The sequence below is a fragment of the Strigops habroptila genome, chromosome 17 (assembly GCF_004027225.2).
Source record: "Strigops habroptila isolate Jane chromosome 17, bStrHab1.2.pri, whole genome shotgun sequence".
NCBI lineage: Eukaryota > Metazoa > Chordata > Aves > Psittaciformes > Psittacidae > Strigops > Strigops habroptila.
Genome location: NC_044293.2, coordinates 2,629,859 through 2,647,989, shown reverse-complemented (window position 1 = coordinate 2,647,989; position 18,131 = coordinate 2,629,859).

Sequence of the window (18,131 nt, the reverse complement as noted above, 5' to 3'; positions counted from 1 at the left end):
ACACTTCTCAGGACAATACCAGTGCTAAAAATGAGAGCTGAGGAAAGGAAAAAGTTAAGGGGTGCAAACAGGGGAGAAAAGAAATGGCTCAGCTTGGATGCGAGAGAGGGAGGGCCCACAAGGTAGAAACATACAAAGGAGAAGGCCCCACTCACAGTGTATTTATTCAGAAAAGATTATGCAAAAAGACAGGAGGACCCCAGCGGGGGCTGGAAGGAGGAGTGCCATGAGGTCAGTGGGCACAAATAACCCTTGGAAGACTTCCAGTCCATAGGGCCGTACTTGCTTCTCAGCCCAAATCTGGAATCCACTTCCCTGTGGCACCAGGGTTACTTCAGGTCCTTCAGTTTGCAACTGACCCCCAAGCACCAGAACACAGTGTGGTCCCCTGTCTGTGCTGGATGCGATGTGATGAAGCACAAGGAGGGATAAGCCTGCATTCTCTGTAGCAATATGCATTTGTGGGAATACACTCTGTCAGCTGCAGGTTTCAGCAGTGCCTACTGCGTACCTGGATCCTGGGGTGCAAGAGGTAATTCAGGACTGTTCCTCTCTGTGTTGCCGAGCTAACAAAGTTGGCTTGGAGCAAGTGATATAATTTTTCTCCTGGTACGTCCTAGAGCAAAGGAAACCAGAAAACAGGCTGTCTCAATGAGGCTCAGCATCTTGCCAGGAATGCCGTAGTCGTGCAGATTGCAATTTGAGCGGACTACAACTGAACCTTGAATCTGACCCGGGAATGGTAGATTTGAGCCCAGTCCCAAAATGAATGGACACACAGGCAAGAAGTATTGGAAGGTGGGAAGGGGATTCCAAACTCTGGCAGGCAAACAGAAGTAAAGAGCAAGTCGCTCTTTGGCAGATAGCAGAGAACAGAAAAGTAATCAGGGAGCACAGGAAGCAGAGCTTTGCTGAGATTTGAAAGAGACTGAAAGCTGACAAGTGAAATGGACAGACACTGCTGGTCAGCATCCCTGCAAGAGGCATTGACCAGGTTAGTGGTGAGTGGAGAAGTACTGAATGGCAAGTGCAGCTCAAAGACTTTGGGACAAAGTGAGTGGCCAAACCAATACTTTACTAGTGTCAGCCAGCCTCTTTATCTTTGCTGTTTGCTAATGTGGGACACTCTTCATGCACACAATCTCTTTTCTGAACTGCAGGAAAAGTGAAACATGCCTTGCAGTTTGACGTTCCCATTGCAGGATGAGTTACTGAGTTACATTTAGTTTTACTGAATGTTAATGGTCTGGGCCAAGAGTTTCTGGTATGTGTGCACGCTGCAGTCTTTTTACTGGGAGGAAAATTCCATTAAAATACCTCAGCTGTGTTTGAGAACAAGGTTAAGGGAAGAAATATGCTGTTAAAAGAAAACACTCTCCGCTGTGCTTTGTTGTGATGTTCCAGCAGGGCAGTGCGTGGCAGCAGGGATTACAATCTGACATGGGGCTTGCCTTGGTGCCTGAGATGGATTCTTTGTCATCCCTGGGGAAAACCACTAATATTTGGCCAAGCTACAGACCTTCATTCCCTCTGCCTCAAAACTTCATTTACAGAAGCTCAGTGTCACATCAGCACCTTGGAAAACCAGGAAGGATCAATGCCCAGTAAGACCTGGACTCAAAGACAGCCCTTGCTGTAAAAGCGTAGAGCCCTAGCAGGCAAAGGAAAACAGAAACAGAGAGCGTGAGAAGTCCTACAGCATCCCACACTGTGGGTAAGCTGCTTGCAAGAGCCCTGCCTTTCCTGCATGCAAATTTACCAGGCAAACAAAAATGTTTGTAGCCACCCTGTCTTCACCACTTACCACCCACCCACTGTTGCGTCCATGCTGTCACGCTGGATGATGCATAAATACCTGCACCATCTTCTCCTTCATCCATTCCAGGAATACACCAGTCCTGTTCCTCACCACCCCAAAGAAATCCAAAATCAGACTGTTGCAACTCTCTCTTATGCAGTCTAGGATGCTTCCTGCCCAACCAACCCCCTGAATACAGAAGCATTTAAGACCAGAGAGAATAAAAGCCCTTTCCCCTTGCTGTTTCACCCCAATGTGAGTAATCAGTCAATACTCTAGAGGCCATTAGCATCTGAAGTTTACTCTCCCATGGAGGAGAGAGTAATAATTACTGCTACTTTCTCATCAACTTACAGTAAGGCTTTGTGGCCAGTTTTCTTATTATGAGCTTGAAACCAAGGTATTTAAAATGCCACAACAGCAGTACCACCAATACATCAAAGAGCGAGGATGTTTGTTGTGAATGAGCTGCTTATTGTAAGAAACAATCCTGGTAACCCGGCAGTGGGGAAGAGCACCTGATCTTAGTCCCACACAACTCTGCTATTGTAGAAACAAGCTTCATCACTGCCAGCGTGGTTCCCATCAGACAGCATGCTGAATCAACAACCACAGTGGTTCCCAAGAAGCTCTAGGTACTCCAAATTGTCTCTGCTTCTTCAGAAAGGCCTCTTGTTTGCCATTTCAGGTTGCCTTTCCCTTTAGAGGCATCATGCAATCTGTTGAACAGAAATTCAGCGCAGAAGCCACAAAGCAGCTCGGAAGCTCTGGCTGTCAGGGCAGGCACACCAGTGAGGTTGCACTGGTGTTAATCTCAACTGAAGTTGGTGTAACTGTGGTCAGGGATCAGACCCAAATGTTCTGCCTTGATCTCTTTAATCTTCCGTCCTTCATTTTCATGCCAAACTCTACTTTTAAAGCTACATGAAAGAATCATCAGTGCTTTCTGAAGGATTCAATCAGGGCAACTATTTTTGGGATGTGAGCACACAAAACCCAGCTTTTTACTATTGTTCACAGCACTGCAGAACTAACAGAGCTCTGGGAGAGTTAATTGGATGTTTTTTACTCTCTTAGTCCCCAACTTGTTGACTAAATCCCAGCTATTATCAGGAGTATTACTACAGAGGACCTATGGCTTGATCTGAAGCTCTGGGAAAGTATTTGTGTTGTGCTGTTCAGTAAAGATCTTACTGTTACAGAAGGGAATCGGGCTTCAAGTCATTTTTCATTAATTAAAAACTATTCAGCGTCCCTTTTGAGTGTTCCCTGCTGCCCCTCCTGAATGCCCTCCTTTTCTTGGCAATTACATGAAACAAGCTTCTGAATGGTGTTTAAAACAGCTTTGCTCTCTTTAAGCAATGTCTATCATCTTCTATTTCTGACCTGTTTACGACGCTATTCTCTGTCTTGGGCAATTAAAAGGTTGAGAAGTACGGCAGCCTGGGTGTAATTAAATGAAGAGGCCCCAGTGGCAGAGCACTGGGAAGTTAACTGAGTCCTCAACCTCCGCGGCCGATGCAGACTCTCTTCCAGAGATGCTCATGTCCTGATTAGATGCACATTAATTGAGATCTCATGCTTATTTATTCAGAGGCTGGATGCAACTGCAGGGAGGATGAGAAAGGCAGAGGGAGCGGGGAGGAGAGCAGTTGGAGTGGTTCTTGGCAGGCACAGGAGGGGTTCTGCCCCTTTTCTCCTGGGTAAATTCACAGGAGGAGACTCAAAAGCATGATCCTGCTCCTGCTGTGGTCTGTGTGACCTGGTTCATAGATAGAGTAGGATAGTAAAATGCCACAAAATAATACCCGTGAAGCCACAGTACAGATAAGGATCCCTCACAGGGGACCTGAGGCCCTAAGAGACAATCCTCAAATGTGGGAGCTAGTGGGGACTGTCCACTAACAGTAGTCAAGATCTGGGCTGCCTTTCCTTGGAAAGGCCATGAGAGCTGGAAGGATCATATGGAAAAGTCTGGTCTGTCTGAAGGAGAGACTTCAGAGTTCATGCTGATGGTGTACATCTGGGAGCAACTAGGAAATGCTTGGAAAAATCTCCCTCGTGGCAAATACTGTTCTATAGCTCCTTATGTGAGCAATAGTTGCTTTTGTGAAGCAGACTCATGACTATGCGTTGGCTGTGGATGCCTTCTCCTCTGGGATCAGGAATGCAGAATTGAGTAGTTTTTGCTGGTCAACCCTTCTCTTTCATTGAAGATTTGGGCAGGCTTCCCTACTGGTCCAGCTTCTGGTGGCAGAATAGGAGTTGTACCTGGAGAGCTGAGTTCACACTCCTTTTGTGTTCAACTGGTCTAATGGGGAGGGCAGGCTTGGTGCTCCTTACTTTCTCCCGCTCCAGCCTTTTTCTGTCCCACTCACACAGCTCTGCTCCTTCCTTTAACATCTGGATTCAACTATCAAACAACAGGCTTTCAGTAACACATTCCTTGCTTCCCTCAGTGCTTCATGCCTCATAGGGTTTGTCCTTTTCACAGGGGGAATAAACACGAAGAGGGGGAGGGCAGAGAGAGACAAAGAAGACACAGCAGGATGAAGGCATTGGTAGGTGAAAGCTTTTTTCTTTTCCTTTCCTGAACCCAGCTCTTGGCCTGTTTGACATGGGCTCCGAAATGCCGCACAAATACAGGAATCCTATTCAAACCCACTGCAAAAGTCTTCTGAACCTGTCCCATGAAAGCTGCCCTGCAGTAATCACTGTGTGCAGAAGGAAAACCTCCCTGCAATTTCCAGGGATGGGGAGGATGTGATTATCTCACTCAGAGGTTGGTTTTCACCCTGAAGCACGTGGATTTAGATCCCTTCTAGCTGATTTCTTACGCTGATATGATCAGAGCTGGGTAAGAAATACAAAGCCAGGTCTTCTGTGGCTGTTAAATGGAAGAGTGGCTTTCCTCCTGTGATCTTGGCCTAGGTGCTAAGGGACAGGATCTTGCACTGGAACTTCATGTCCTGCAAGAGCTCAGCTCAAAACAAGGAGTGAGGCGGCATGGCCTCATCCTGGTGCCTGTTTCTCTTGCACAGTTACTGTCTTGGGGGCACTTGCCTGGACAGGAAAACCCAGTTTGGAGCCTATGTCACCCAACTGGACACTGATCCCACAGTCTTGCATCCTGGGAGAGCACAGTTCTGGTCCCCTGTCCTGCCAGGAGAGTGTGCTCAGCTTCCCTATGGTGGTGCGATATTTAGTACACGGAACAGAACGGAATAAAAGTGGTATCTCACTAACTGGACTTCCACTGGGTATTCTGAGAAATCCAGTTAGTGAGATGATCTCCATTACATTGCTGCTTGTGATGACTTAGAAGAGGTTAATTTAAATCAGCACAGTTTGTGCTGGAATGATCCCAGTGGAAATTAGTGGGGGGAAAAACAGGTGGTGAGTTCTTGCTTCATATATCTAATTGGGTTGCTGACCAGAATCTAGATAAAGCAACATCAGTGTTGAGTTATGCAATATCCTTTAAAACAAAAAGGGTGCAAATCTTCTATGCAAGACAAGCTTAGTAAAAGAGATACTATAAATCTAAGTGAAGTCCTCAAATTCTAAAGGGATATAAATCTAATTAAAGTGATATAAATCTAACTGGAGAAATACGCTTTAAATTCAGCCAAAATGATATCCATCTAAGGAAAGCAATGCAAATGCACCAGAAACACCATAAATAAAATCAAAGCAATATATAAGATGTAACGGAAGCAATCTGAAACCTAAATCAAGTGATATAAATAGAATGATATAAACCTAATTAAAGTGATTTATAAAATGGACATTTTGAAAAGAATACAGAAGATGAGAATAGCTGAATAGAGGGACCAGGATAGGTTCATGAGACATAAAAACACCTGCAGCTACAAAGAATAAACCAAGGTTAATTAGGTGCTGTGCTTCAGGGCAATCTCTAGTTGCAGAAGGGGTCAGGAAAGCTGCTCTTCTCTGAGTACAACACTTGAGTCGCTTCTGACCCACATTATGTGAATGGCATGAAAGGAAAATAGGGACATTTTGCTTTGGGTAAATGTAACATAGCAAAGATAATGACAGCGCTGTTCACAGGAACTCCGGAGTCTTCCAGCCCAAGGTCCTGGGAGCTTTGGGGGATAGTTAGTTAAGCAGGAGTTCATGGGAACAAGCATAATCCCCTTGCACAGTTGAATGCACTCATCTGACTCCATTGGACCTGACGCAGCAATGTGGGCTGGGAGAAGCGGCCCCATGTTGAGGGTCGACTCTCAAAACAGTCAAGAGAGATTGGAATCAATTTAAGCCTGAAGCAAAATTGTTCAGTTATGAACAATAAGCCCCTCCTTCCCCCTTCATCTCCCATGACTAAAGGCAGAACTGTCCCAAATCTTCTGTGTTTGCAGAGGGAGACAGTGGTTCATATTTTTCTCTTAAACTGAAAATATCTCATTGGTAGTTTCCATTTCCATCCACTTTCACATAAAGGATCTTTTGCTTTTCACTTATGTGATTTAATAATTGAACTAATATGACCCCAATACAAATAATTAATAAGGCTGTTGCTTGTCTTTGGGAAAAAAAAAAAATCAGTTTCTGAGAATAGTCAGATCTGCTCAAAATCCTGTCTCCCTTTAGCTAAAAGAAAGCTCTGTCTTTTCATTCTGAATACTAAAACATTCTTGGTTTAGCTTTACAACTGAGCTCTTCCCTTCCAATCTTATTCCAAAGCAAAGTGCCATATGTTTTATACTTACCATTTCAACATTTTTTCGTGCTTGAAAGTAATTTGGCATTTGAGATCTGCAGTGGTTTGAATTTCATTTTTCCAAAATAAAGGAAAATATCTATTTTGTGCAAACTTACAGAAAAGCAGCAACCCCCTCCCAAAACCCCCAATCCCAACAGTTTGGATTAGAAATCAGCCTGGAGGGAACTGCAAGTATTTTTCTTGCAGATTTAGCTGGAAATGTTTCCTGTGCTTTCCTGGAACATTAATGCAGATTTAGGCAGCCTGTTGGACTGACGTGCCCACTGAATCAAATAGCTTTATAAAAACCCCAAGTTAACCAAAATGTCTATTCACTGTATGCACGGACAGATGCATTGCATTCTGTGTCACCTAATCTTGCGCGCCTTTAAGCTCATTGGAAATAGTTTTGCAAACTATTGTTATATTATATTCTTCTCATCACAGCCATGGGTCTAACCATGAAGTGAAGCTGGCGGCAGTCACTCCATGCTGTGGGCTTCAGTGGGGGAAAAGGAGGGGTAGAGCTGGTTCAGGTCCAGGTTATAGTGCGAGAGTTGATCATAGCTCTGGACTAACTTGTGCTGTAAATCTTTGCTGGGGGCTGCCAACAAGCCATCAAAAGAGATGACGGAAAGAACCCCCCCTGTGCCAGTTCCTGCAGTCCCTCCTGCAGCTCCCAAACCCTGCTGCTGCTTTGGCTCCGGCTCCTGGGTGCTGTTATCCCGACGCGTGGCTTCTGGAAACAATCCACCCTCCCTCATCCCTATCTTCCTTGCTCAAGGTCCTGCTGCCTGATATCCCCGCAGGCAGCGAGATGGAGGCAGGCCAAGGGACAATCTGTTCCTCATTGAGGTCATCCTGCAGCTTGCTGCTGATGTGGCATTTGGGGGATGAAGCTAAATAACTATGAAATAAAAGATCTCTTCCTCGCCTGGCCTCAGCTCCAGCGCTGCTGGGGACTGGGAAGTGTGAGAAGCACCAGGCCAGCAAAGGAAACCAGACTCTTCCAGGTGACCCTTTACACCCTCCATCCTGCTCTCAGACCAGTAGCAACCCGTTGGCTGGGCACAGTACCAGGGCTTAGAGGAATATTTGCTATGTCTCTAGTCAGTCTTTCCAAGGTCTTTTTCTGGTTCTGCCTCTCCCCCAGTTACTTCAGAGATGGGGCTTCCCCCAACCCTGCTCCCAAAGGCTCCCTTATGATGGGAAGCTCTCCTTCCCCACAGCCCATTTTAATGACCCAGCTCCAAGTGCAGCTGCAGAGCTCAGGCAGTTTCCAGTGAAAAATCACAGTTGTCTGAGAGCTTCCTGTTGCTCTGCCTTCCCCCATTTAGGAGGTGGGGAAAGCAGGAATGCACAAGCTTCGGAGCTGGGAAGTTTTTTCTTCTCTCCATTGCATCAAAGGCAAGATGCTTCTGCCTTCCCATTCTGTGGCATGCAAGAGAAATCAGCAGCATGTTTTGAGAAACTACCTATACCCAAATCCTGGAGCTCCCAACTCTCCCTCATGAAAGAGCTGGGCTGTGGATTTCAAATACCCCAGAGTCTGAAGTGTTTTGGCTCAAGCTGTTCTTCTGGAGTTTGGGATGTGTCTTTTCAGCCATGTGGTGGAGTAAAACCAGAGCCCGCTGTTAGATAGCGATTCACGGAAGCAGAGGAGCGTGAAAGAGAACAGAAAAGGTGCACGAGAGCTGGAGTAAGACAGAACTACTGCTGGGAAGACTGGCAAGTCCCCTTTGTGTGCGCAAGGCACTGCGGCATGAAGCTCAGAGCTTGGCTAAGGACAAAACAAGACGGTCCTGCTTGTAGCTGCCCTGCCAACCACTTCCAGGCTGGGCAGCATGCGAGTCCCTAGGAGTGCCAGGCCTGAGAGAATACATCACGCTGTTCATGGGGCGCTGCTGCGGGGAAGCCTGTAGCCCAAAATTAATTGAGCGGCTCTTGGCACTGCAGGAGAAATCACATTATATTCCCTTCACAGCTCGTGGGGCAGGATTGCAAGAGAACAAGCATCCCTGGCTGGGATGGAGCCACAAAAGGGTCATGACACTCTTGTCTGTATTAACAAGAAAAGAGATACCTTTTGCTTGAGATAAAAGGCACTAACCGCAGCGGGAGGAAGGCAGAGCCTGGCACTTTGTGCTCTACCACTTCAGAGCAGAGGCAGGGGAGCAGAAGCTCATGAAGAACGTGCTGTACCCTGCGCAGAGGGGGCCCACTCCCTGCAAACATGCTCTTGCAACACGGGGCTGGATTAGGGAGGAAAGCTGCATCCCTGGTGATGCCAAGCAGGTTTGTGGCACCATTGGCAGCAAAACCTGGGTTGTGGAAAAGAAATCTCTTCCTTCCCAGTGACACTCCTGCTAGCTGCCCCAGCGACCTGAGGTCTGCCCCAGCTATCCAATGCTGGTGTTTCCCTCCCTGACCAAAAGCTGCTCCCGTGGGAAGAGGGGGACGAGGAATGACCCCTGTTCCCCAGCACCAGGAAGCCATCCCACTGGTTTATGATTCACGGCTACAGGAGTGTGGAGGCTGGTACGTGCATGTAGGCTCTTGCGTGCTAATAGCAGCTGAGGATGGAGATGGGGGAGGTGGGAAGTGTAGGGGGATGAATTCCTGATCCCTGGTATGAAGAGATCCAGACAGCCCGCTGAGTCAGCGCAGGGTCAGCAGGGTAAGGCCAGACAGGCTTTGATTCCCCCAGCAACTGGCTTTCAGCTGGTGCCTTCCCACCATCTAGCTCAGCCCCTACATAGGAACCACGTGTACGAGGGAAGCTAGCTTACCCGTTCGCCTCCTTTTCTCGCAGTAACCTTAGCTGGAGCCCTTCCCCACAATCACGTGGAGAACATGGCTCCGTTTCAAGGGACAAAGTGCAGGAGTTTCTCATTAACAGAGAATGAAAACTGCCTGCTGTGATCCAGCTGCAGTAACTCTGCTAAGGAGGAAGAAACAGCCTGGGGGGGAAGAAAGAAGTAGAAAAGGAAATCAAACAAGCAACTGCATTGCAAAGCCTGAGCCTTGAGGAGCTGCCCTTGCTCTCCTCTCCCCATGCACCCCACTGATGCCAGGATGTCAGACTGCAGAAGACCTTGTTCTGCTTCCTGAGCCTCTTGGGGGCAATGACCCCAGTTGCAATGACCTTGACTTCAGTGTAACGCCCAGCAAAATCTCTCTGGACACACAGCATCTGTCTGTGGCTTCCCTGTCTTGCCCAGACACCTGCAGCCCACCCCAGGCTGTCGGGAGCATGAAGAGCATTGCCTTCCCAGGGTATTAGGAGCAGGGAGCTGCATGAAGAGGAGGAGCAGGAGAAAGGGAAGTGGTTGCTGCAGTGTTTACATCTCCCCCTGTTATGCCCCCCAAAAGAAGAAACTGAGATTTGGTTTCCTTGAGGCAGCTCTCAAAGAATTTACCCGGCATTCAAAGGAAAAGGCCTCTTTTTTTCCCACCTACAGACTTGGCTGCAAAACCAGCCTCTTGCTCTACAAGAGGAAAAAACCCCATATTGTTAGTGAGAGCCCACTACTGCCAAACAGGCCGACCCACGTGGGCCAGGGCTGGGAGTAGGAGTGAGACAGGGAGGGAATAAAGTGGCCCTTTATCTGGTGCCTGGGTTGCCTGGGCTGGGGCTGATGCATAGTTAGCGTAACTGGAAAGGTCAAGTTTTGAAACAGCCTGAAGAGGGTGATCTTCCTTCTGGGGGAACTAGGGGAGGAATAAGGAGGAGCATCTGATGAGCAAACAGCCAGATGGTCATTGACTTACATGTGGCTTATTCATACTGCAGGGGAAAAGAGGTATTATGGTAGGATGTGCTGCGTGCATCACATAACCTGGTGAAGGGACGGGAGAGTGACCCTGCCAACCTCCTTCAGCAGCAGCAGCAGATTCCCAAGCCGTGGAGATGAAGGGCCAGACTGGGAAGAGATGGAGCGACTGCAGGAGAGATGGGGTGAGAGCACGGGGCAGAAAGGAAAATGCTGAGTTTGAATAAAGCGGGAGCACTGTTTTCCTTCCACTGCATTGGCTCAGCACCAGAGAAACCCAGTCCCAGGCGGAATTCTGCTTGTGACTGTTGATGGTGAAGTGAAACGAGCTGCTTTCCTTTTACCCCCAACACACACACACATCCACTCACTGGCACTTTATGTAGCAAGCTAATCTAAACTGAGTGACGACCTGCCAGCATCTGCTGCAGCTTCCCCGATCCTCCCCTGCCCAAGGGAAGTTACTGACAGTAGAATCATCCTTGTGTTGTCCTCCCAGCAAACGCCTCTGCTTTTCCCCAGGAAAAGGTGGTGGCATTGGCCAGGGTGGCATACCGTTCCCTTCCCACCTCCTGGTAGAACCTCTTGTTGAGGGTGAAGGGCAGGTTGCAAGAGACAAAGCCCTGATCCTATTGCCATGGAGATGTTAATTCAAGCTGAGTTCAAAGGAAATTTGTTCCAGCTAAAGCTAACAAGCCTGGCAGGAAAGCCCCGCTGTCAGTTGAAAGAGGCCAGCTTCTCGTAAAAGGGGAAAGGAGGTGGGGTCAGAAAGAGGGGCCCCATTCAAAACACAGGCTCCAAATAGACGCAGTCCTATTCCCTGCCTTTGAGCAAAACCTTCCCCCACCACCAGAGCCACCAGCTGTGAAGCAAGACAGAAGATGCCAGACAGTCTTCCCATGCCTGGATCCTTACAGCACAGTGGCCAGGAGGATGGAGGAGCTAGCAGAGCAGCTTCTCCCACCTAGGGCAGATGTGATGGGCATGCACTTAGGCTATATGGCTTGGGTCTCCCCTGCTTAGGTCACTCTGCTATGGTACACGGTGATGGTGACAACAAGCACAGGTCCCAGGCAAGGCTGGCTGCCTGCCTGCCATGCACCAGAAAGCACTGGAAGCAGAGAGGGAACCCTTGACACCAGTGGCAGAGGTCTTGCTGCCACGCAAGCATTAAATGCACGATGTGATAACCAGGGCAGGATAGTGAAGGGCAGGACAGCTCTTGCTTAGCTCGGCACTGAAGTCATTCGGGTTTTCACAGTGCAGTTTCAGGGTTAGTGGAAGTATCACATTTGGTATAATGATTAATCCTGGCAGGCGAGACATGTCGGAGGGTATAAAATCTTGTGTTTGTGCTGGTGTTTAGGGAATGCTTTGTCTCTGGTAGCTGGTGGTGAATGTTCACAGCCCTTCTAAGGGTGGGCCGGACTGACCTTGTCGTTATTTGGCATTGCTGGAGAGCATAAGGGTCCATATAGAGCATCTGGGGAGAAGGCAGGTGTGCTTTCCCACACAAAACACCTTTAAACTGAGGAAGTGACTCATGGGGGTGCAGGACAGGCAGAGGCCACAGTCTGGAATGGACAAGAGAGAGCAGAGCTGCAAGGTCAGTAAAGAGCTTTGAAAGAGATGATGAAGCAAAGAGCTGCCAACCCCCTCCCCTGCCCTGCAGGAGCACTTTGAACATCTCCTACCCTGAGTCAGAGCAGGAGTGGGCCTGCTTAGTGCAAGATTTGGAGGAGAATCATGAGCAGCCTAGCTTAGCGTTAGAGACATTAACTGTGGTTAGGAAAAAAAAGAACAAAACCCCAAACTCAGAACAGACTCTTCCAACTGAGCTACAATATCTCCCCATCTGCTCCTCCAGTGCCAAGAGGCAAAGCAAGCACTGGAATCAAACTGCTCCCTGCCAGCCAGGACAGCAACAGGAAGAGAGGAAGCTTTTGTCTGTATCAAGCAGCCCTGGAGAAACTCCTGGCTGGCAAAGAAATGCCCTAAGGGAGTGCTGTGCAGTCCCTGCCACTGCTGGACCCTGAGATGCCTTCAGGGCTTGCAGGAAACTGCTAGCTCCATTGGCCATAGCATCCCCTCCCCTTGGTCCCTAATCCTCATCTCCCTTTCCCTCCTTCCCATCTCCAGTGCCTTCCTTGCTGCTCTTTGCATCCCCTTCCTCTCTCTTGCGAGCTCACCCCGGTGCCGGGCTCAGAACGACGTGGCAGGGAGCAGTAAGAAACTGCTGACAGCCAGTTAGTGCTGCAGGTTTCACATCCCGCTGGTTTAGCAAGACTTGGGCCCTCTCCCACCTCTTCCTTCTCTTTCATCTTCCCCTGCTTCCAGGCTGTAGCTTGAGGCAAATGCAGGAGGAATTTGCTAACGAACAGCACAGAGATTTCCCACAGATCATAGCAAGAAGCGTTGTCTCTGGTTCTTAGCTTTTCCTCTCCTCCTCTCATCATCCCTTCCCCTCTCTCAGACCCCTTTCCTTGCCAGCTGGCTCGTCTCCTCCCATGTCAATGCTGAGAGGACGAGGGGCTCCCTCCCAAAGCAGCTCTGACTTTTGGCCTGCTCAGCAACGTGCCTGAGCAAGAGGAGAGAAAGTAAGGAAAAGGGGAGGGACAGACTCGGGTTACTGTGAGCTATTAGGGCAGCGGGAGAGCGTGCAGTGAGGCGGAGAAGGAGACCTCAATATGCTAGCGTCGGAAATAACAGCAGTGATACTTGGCATCCCTCTAGCCTCGCTCGTCTTTGCACTCAGATGGGGTCACAGAATGCTCCTGGCTGCACAGCCCAGTGGCAGGAGAGCCAAGAGGACCCCCCCGCCCATAAACCAGACTCTGAAATGCCTCTTCACTGTGCAGTTAGGAAACCTCCAGACACTGAAGGGCATTGCTGCCTCCGGTGAGTCCAACCTGCTCACCCTGCCTTGGACAAGGCACCGCTGAAGGAACGGGCAGCACAGTGACTCAACTGGGAGCCCAATGCAATTAAACCACAGGGTAAAGCACCTCCGTGGCCACTGCTACCAGCACAGGCATGTACGTAAGCTGATCAGCAGCAGTACTCAGAAGCTCCATCTCCTCCTCCAGTAACAGGAAAGGATCTGCTGGAGTCGTAGGAGAAAATGTATCACACACTCCCTTCCTTGAAATAGCTTGAGCTTCGTGCTAAACCAAATTAGAGCGGATGGTTATCCCCACCTCCCCACCCCCAGTTCTATCTGTAAATTGAATTATGTTAGAAAAGAAAAACATCTGGTTAGAAAAATAACCGGCCCTCCTAGGCAGCCATAATCGATTTCATTTTCCATTCACATGTAGCCTTAACTCTTCTCCCCTGCAGAATTTGCTCTGGCATCCTGCTGAGGAGTGAGGTAGCATTTCTGTAATCCGCTACAGTAATCTCTCCCAACCCTGTCCCCTTTTTAATTGTAGGTATTGAATTAGGTGCTTTGGTCCTGTGATAACATGGGGTTGTTGAAAACCCCAATGAAAGAGCCATGATTTCCTCCACTTTTCTAGAACCAGAGAGGAGAAGGTATTACCCCAAAGAAAGTGAACTCTGAATTTTATTTCTACCAGGAACTTGGCATTTTCCCTTTGAATACCTTTGCCTTCACTTGCCCCACATTTACCCCTTTCCTCCACTGATGATGAAGTTCTCTGGAGGCAAGGTTAAACCTCTACCCCATGCTGATTGCAGAGCATCCCCATTTCTTCCTTCCTTCTTTCCTTGCTCTTTTTGTTCTGCACTGGGGAATTCGGGGCTAGTTATTTTAATGCCTATTGCGAGGCTAGTCAGCTTGGCTTTTGACGGCTCTCATTGATTCCTGCACACACCAACCTCGAAGCTGCTGCTTTCTCTGCTGATCTGGCTTGTTTCTACATCCCTTGCAGGCATTCTGATGACTGTTAGCATCCTTTTGAGGTGGTTATTCATCTAGCTGGAACTGGAAACCTCGCTTGGAAGGTGTCTCCACCCCCCACCTCTCAAACATCTTGAACTTTGGGTTTTCTTTGACTTAGAAATATTGCAAGCCTGCTCTGAGCTCCTGAGTCCAATTTTCATTCCTGTGGATTTCTTTTAGCCAACAAGGATTTGCCTATTTGAAATCAAGAACCTTATTTGCAAGCTTTGTTTATCTTTCCATTTCATTTTAATTGAATCAGCAGTTAATCTCTGCATCCAAGGCTAACTTTCTCAGTACGGTGCCCTCATTGCTTATCAAAATCCAGTCCAGGGCAATACCTTTGCTCACAGTTCAGCGAACGCTGGTGAAGAGATTCACCTGCTATTACGTGCCAGAATATATTCCCTATTGTTATTAGTGATACTGATTTTTCATGCTAAATGAGAAACTTTCGCTTCCTGAGTAAGAACACACTTTCTCACTCTGTATCAGGCAATGGACTCTCTGTCCATGTCCCAGTCTGACCCTGGAAATCTACAGCACAGCCCCGTCACAATGCCAGCACCAGCCCATCGTTCTTTCCCCACTGATCGTAAGTCTAATAGATTCCTTTCATGGCATGTCAAGACATAGAAATTCTTGCTATAAGGTTCTGTATTGCCCCTTCTACCATGTGTACCCGTAGGGAACTGTAATTATTTCAGATCTCATCTCGGAGCAAGGTTTCCAGCTAGCCTGCTGTTTCTGCACCTCATCAGACAGATACTGCATGGCATGGTGCAATACATCCTCTGCCTGGAAAGCAGGGCACACTGCAGATGGTGATGAAATGCAGTTCCCTGAAGTAGGGATTCACTGAAGCTGGGATTCAGCGTGGAATAGACAAGGCTTTACCTCCTCTCTCACTTCTAATTCCTCCAGCTCCAAAAAGCAAAGTTAAAAACCAAGGGTCTAGACTTAGAGTGTAGTTTCTGTTCATTCTTCCTCTCAGTTACCATAACAGCAACTACTAGATACGTAGGTGCAAAGGGGCAATGCGGGCACAGGGCAATAGTACAAAGCATGCCATGCACCAGTGCCTTGCTGTAATGTCTGGCAGGGTTCATGAAGTGACAAAGAAGTTTGCTTCAGTGTCATCACATCACTGCAAGAAACAAACAAAGATAATCAGTGCAGAACGCCAAAGGGATTTTCTTTTCTCTCTCTTTAATCTGTATTTGAGTTCCTGTCTAAAAATCTTCCATTTCACCTCCTGATGTTTCTGCCCCTTCCCTGCTCTTTAATGGATTACTTCAGTCTGCTAAGGTGGGCATCAGGCCAGGCTGCTGAACGATAGTGTTTGCTTAGTTTAGCACTGGCTCCTGTCAGAAGCAGCCCTGCTGGCTGAACATACCGTTTGTGGCCATATGTGGTGTTATTTACATGGGGAAGGGAAGAAAAAAACCCATCTTTGTGAAATATGGGTTGAGAGAAAAGAGAGACACAGGCAGAGCGGGGTGGGAATGTGCCCATCTGAGAAAGCCATCCCAACCCAGTCTGTGGGAAGAATTAGCCCAGTGCTCATGGAGAGGAATGCTGCTCCTAAAGCGAGCTGCGAGGGTCTGCAATGAAGCCTTGCAATGGGAGAAGGAATTGGACAGACTTCTGGAATTGCTGCACGGAAGCTCAGCTACCAGCTGGGAGACTAATTTAGTTTCTGTTTTTTTCCCCTTGTCCCCATCCTCCCTCTTTCTCTCTTTGAATAGGAGAGCAACGCAGCCAAGGGCTCAGCTCCAGCCAGATTGTGCAGGCTCAGAGCGGGCAGACTGGGTCACTCAGTGAAGGAGTAAACATCAGGGAAAGCTGAAGGGGCTTTCTTAGGCTGTGCTTGAGCTAAAATGCTGAAGAAGAGCACAGGAAGCACTTGAAATCCCCAACAGGTCCCAGCCTGTCTGCATCCAGCTGCGTTACCTGTTGAGAGGTAGAGCAGCCTGAGGACTACTCTAAATCCCACAGCAGCCGTGGCAGGTAATGAAAGCAGAGACAGGCAAGGGCTGAAGTTGGTGAGTGCTCCGTTGCCTTCCTGCTGCTTAGCACAGCAGTATTCTACTCTTTGAGTGGTGCCCAGCACCAGCATTGCAATTGTGTCATCCCCAGCACAACCAATCTCTTCCCAACAGAGCCCGTGTCAGTATCCTGATGTGCTTGCCGAGAGATGCTGTGCCAGTGGAGGTGCCATCCTTTGGAATAAGATGTAAACCCAACTGTCTGACAGCCTGGACTATAAAAGTTCCCTTGGCAGCTTCTGCCAGTGTTATCTTCCTCCCTCAGCCAAATTCCAGGTTAGAAACCGAACAAAGCAGTAGTGATGAGTTGCCAGTATTTTAATGAGCAGTTCCCACAGACACTTTCCTACCCCTGCCTGTGATGAAACTCTGCAGAGCAGGTGCACGTGTGTGCTCCCAGAAAGGGAGCTGTATTTACTTCTCACTTGTTCAAACAGCAGCAGCTACAAAAACCCTCTCTCATAACCATCACTCAAGCAGGGAAGTGGCTTATTTGGCAAAGAAATTGTCATCAAGAGCAGTTTGCTGGAGATGTTTACATTGTGTTTCTGAGGGTATAATGAGTGTGCTGATAAGATAGTGCACGAACTAGCTGACTTGAACGAGAGGGGAGTGTGTTGATGGGCAAGCTGCAAGCTGTATTCCGCAAGGTGTTTGAGAAATACCCTGCTGACACCCTACAGAGGCAATAGGATTTACTCTTGAGTGTGTATTTCAGGCCGCTTAGGGAGAAGGTCTTTCTAGGACAGAAAAGCAGGACTGGGAAAGCTGGGGTTTCCAGAATTGTGTTTTTCTCCCCCAGGAAGGAATCTAGGGTGTTTTCCCTGCTGTAAATCCAATTATCCCTTTCCAGCATCTGAGGTATTCCAGCAGGGAGGAGGAGAGGAAGAGGTACTGTCAAACCTCCAAGGAGTTCGATACTTCATGAAGATTAATCACGAAAGCACTCGCCCTAACAGGGACCTTGGCAGGACAGGCATGGACCAGGGGAGCAGCACAAGGAGAGGCTGGCTCCAACACAGGTAGGTCGTTCGGGACCTGGCTCAGCAGCTTTCTTGCTCCCCAGGGCTGGCTGCGTTTCAATGGCGGTGGATTTACCTCTCTAGCAAAGCATCGAAAAGCCTGGAAATCATATACAGCAAAGCTCGGGTCCTGTCCTCTGCCCCTGGCCTCGGGGAAGGCTCTTCCTCCTCCTCCCTCGCACCAACCCATTCAGGACACGGAGCGGGTTTCCCTGTGCCCGCATTCCCGAGGCTCCGTTCCCCGCGGCGCTCCCGACAGCCGTGTGCGGGTCACGGGGGACACCTAGCGGCTGGCCGCCGTGCCGGGCAGGGGGCCCCGAGGATGCTCACCCCATCGCACACCAGGGTGGGAGCTCCTCTCTCCTCCGTTTCACCGCCCTGAGCTGCCCTATCCATCTTCGGTGCTCGCACACAAGCCAGGGAAATCACGCAGGAAGGGGAGAGTGGGACTGAGCATCTCTGGCATCCTCCTAAGCCCGCATCCCCGCACAAACTGGCTGTGTAGGAGATTATTTGCATGCTACATGGTGTGGGCATATGGCTGCAGAAGGTCAGCGAGGAGGAATAAGCACCTCCCGTGCACTCCTAAGCTGGACTTCCACGTCTTCCCCAGTATGGTGCAGGGCATGGGGATAGATCAGAGGATGCTGCATCACAGAGGTGTGAACACTGAGTTTGGGAAAAGCTGAGCACTAAAGCCCACCAGGGAAGAGACATGGGAACCTTCCACAATGTCCAAGAGACCTTCATCGATCAGAAACACCCTTTTACAAGCTAGCAGCTCTTCAGGGTGGTGAGTGGCATGCACTCTCCTCAGTGAGAGCCAACGTGTACTTTGTGTGCGTCCACACGTACAC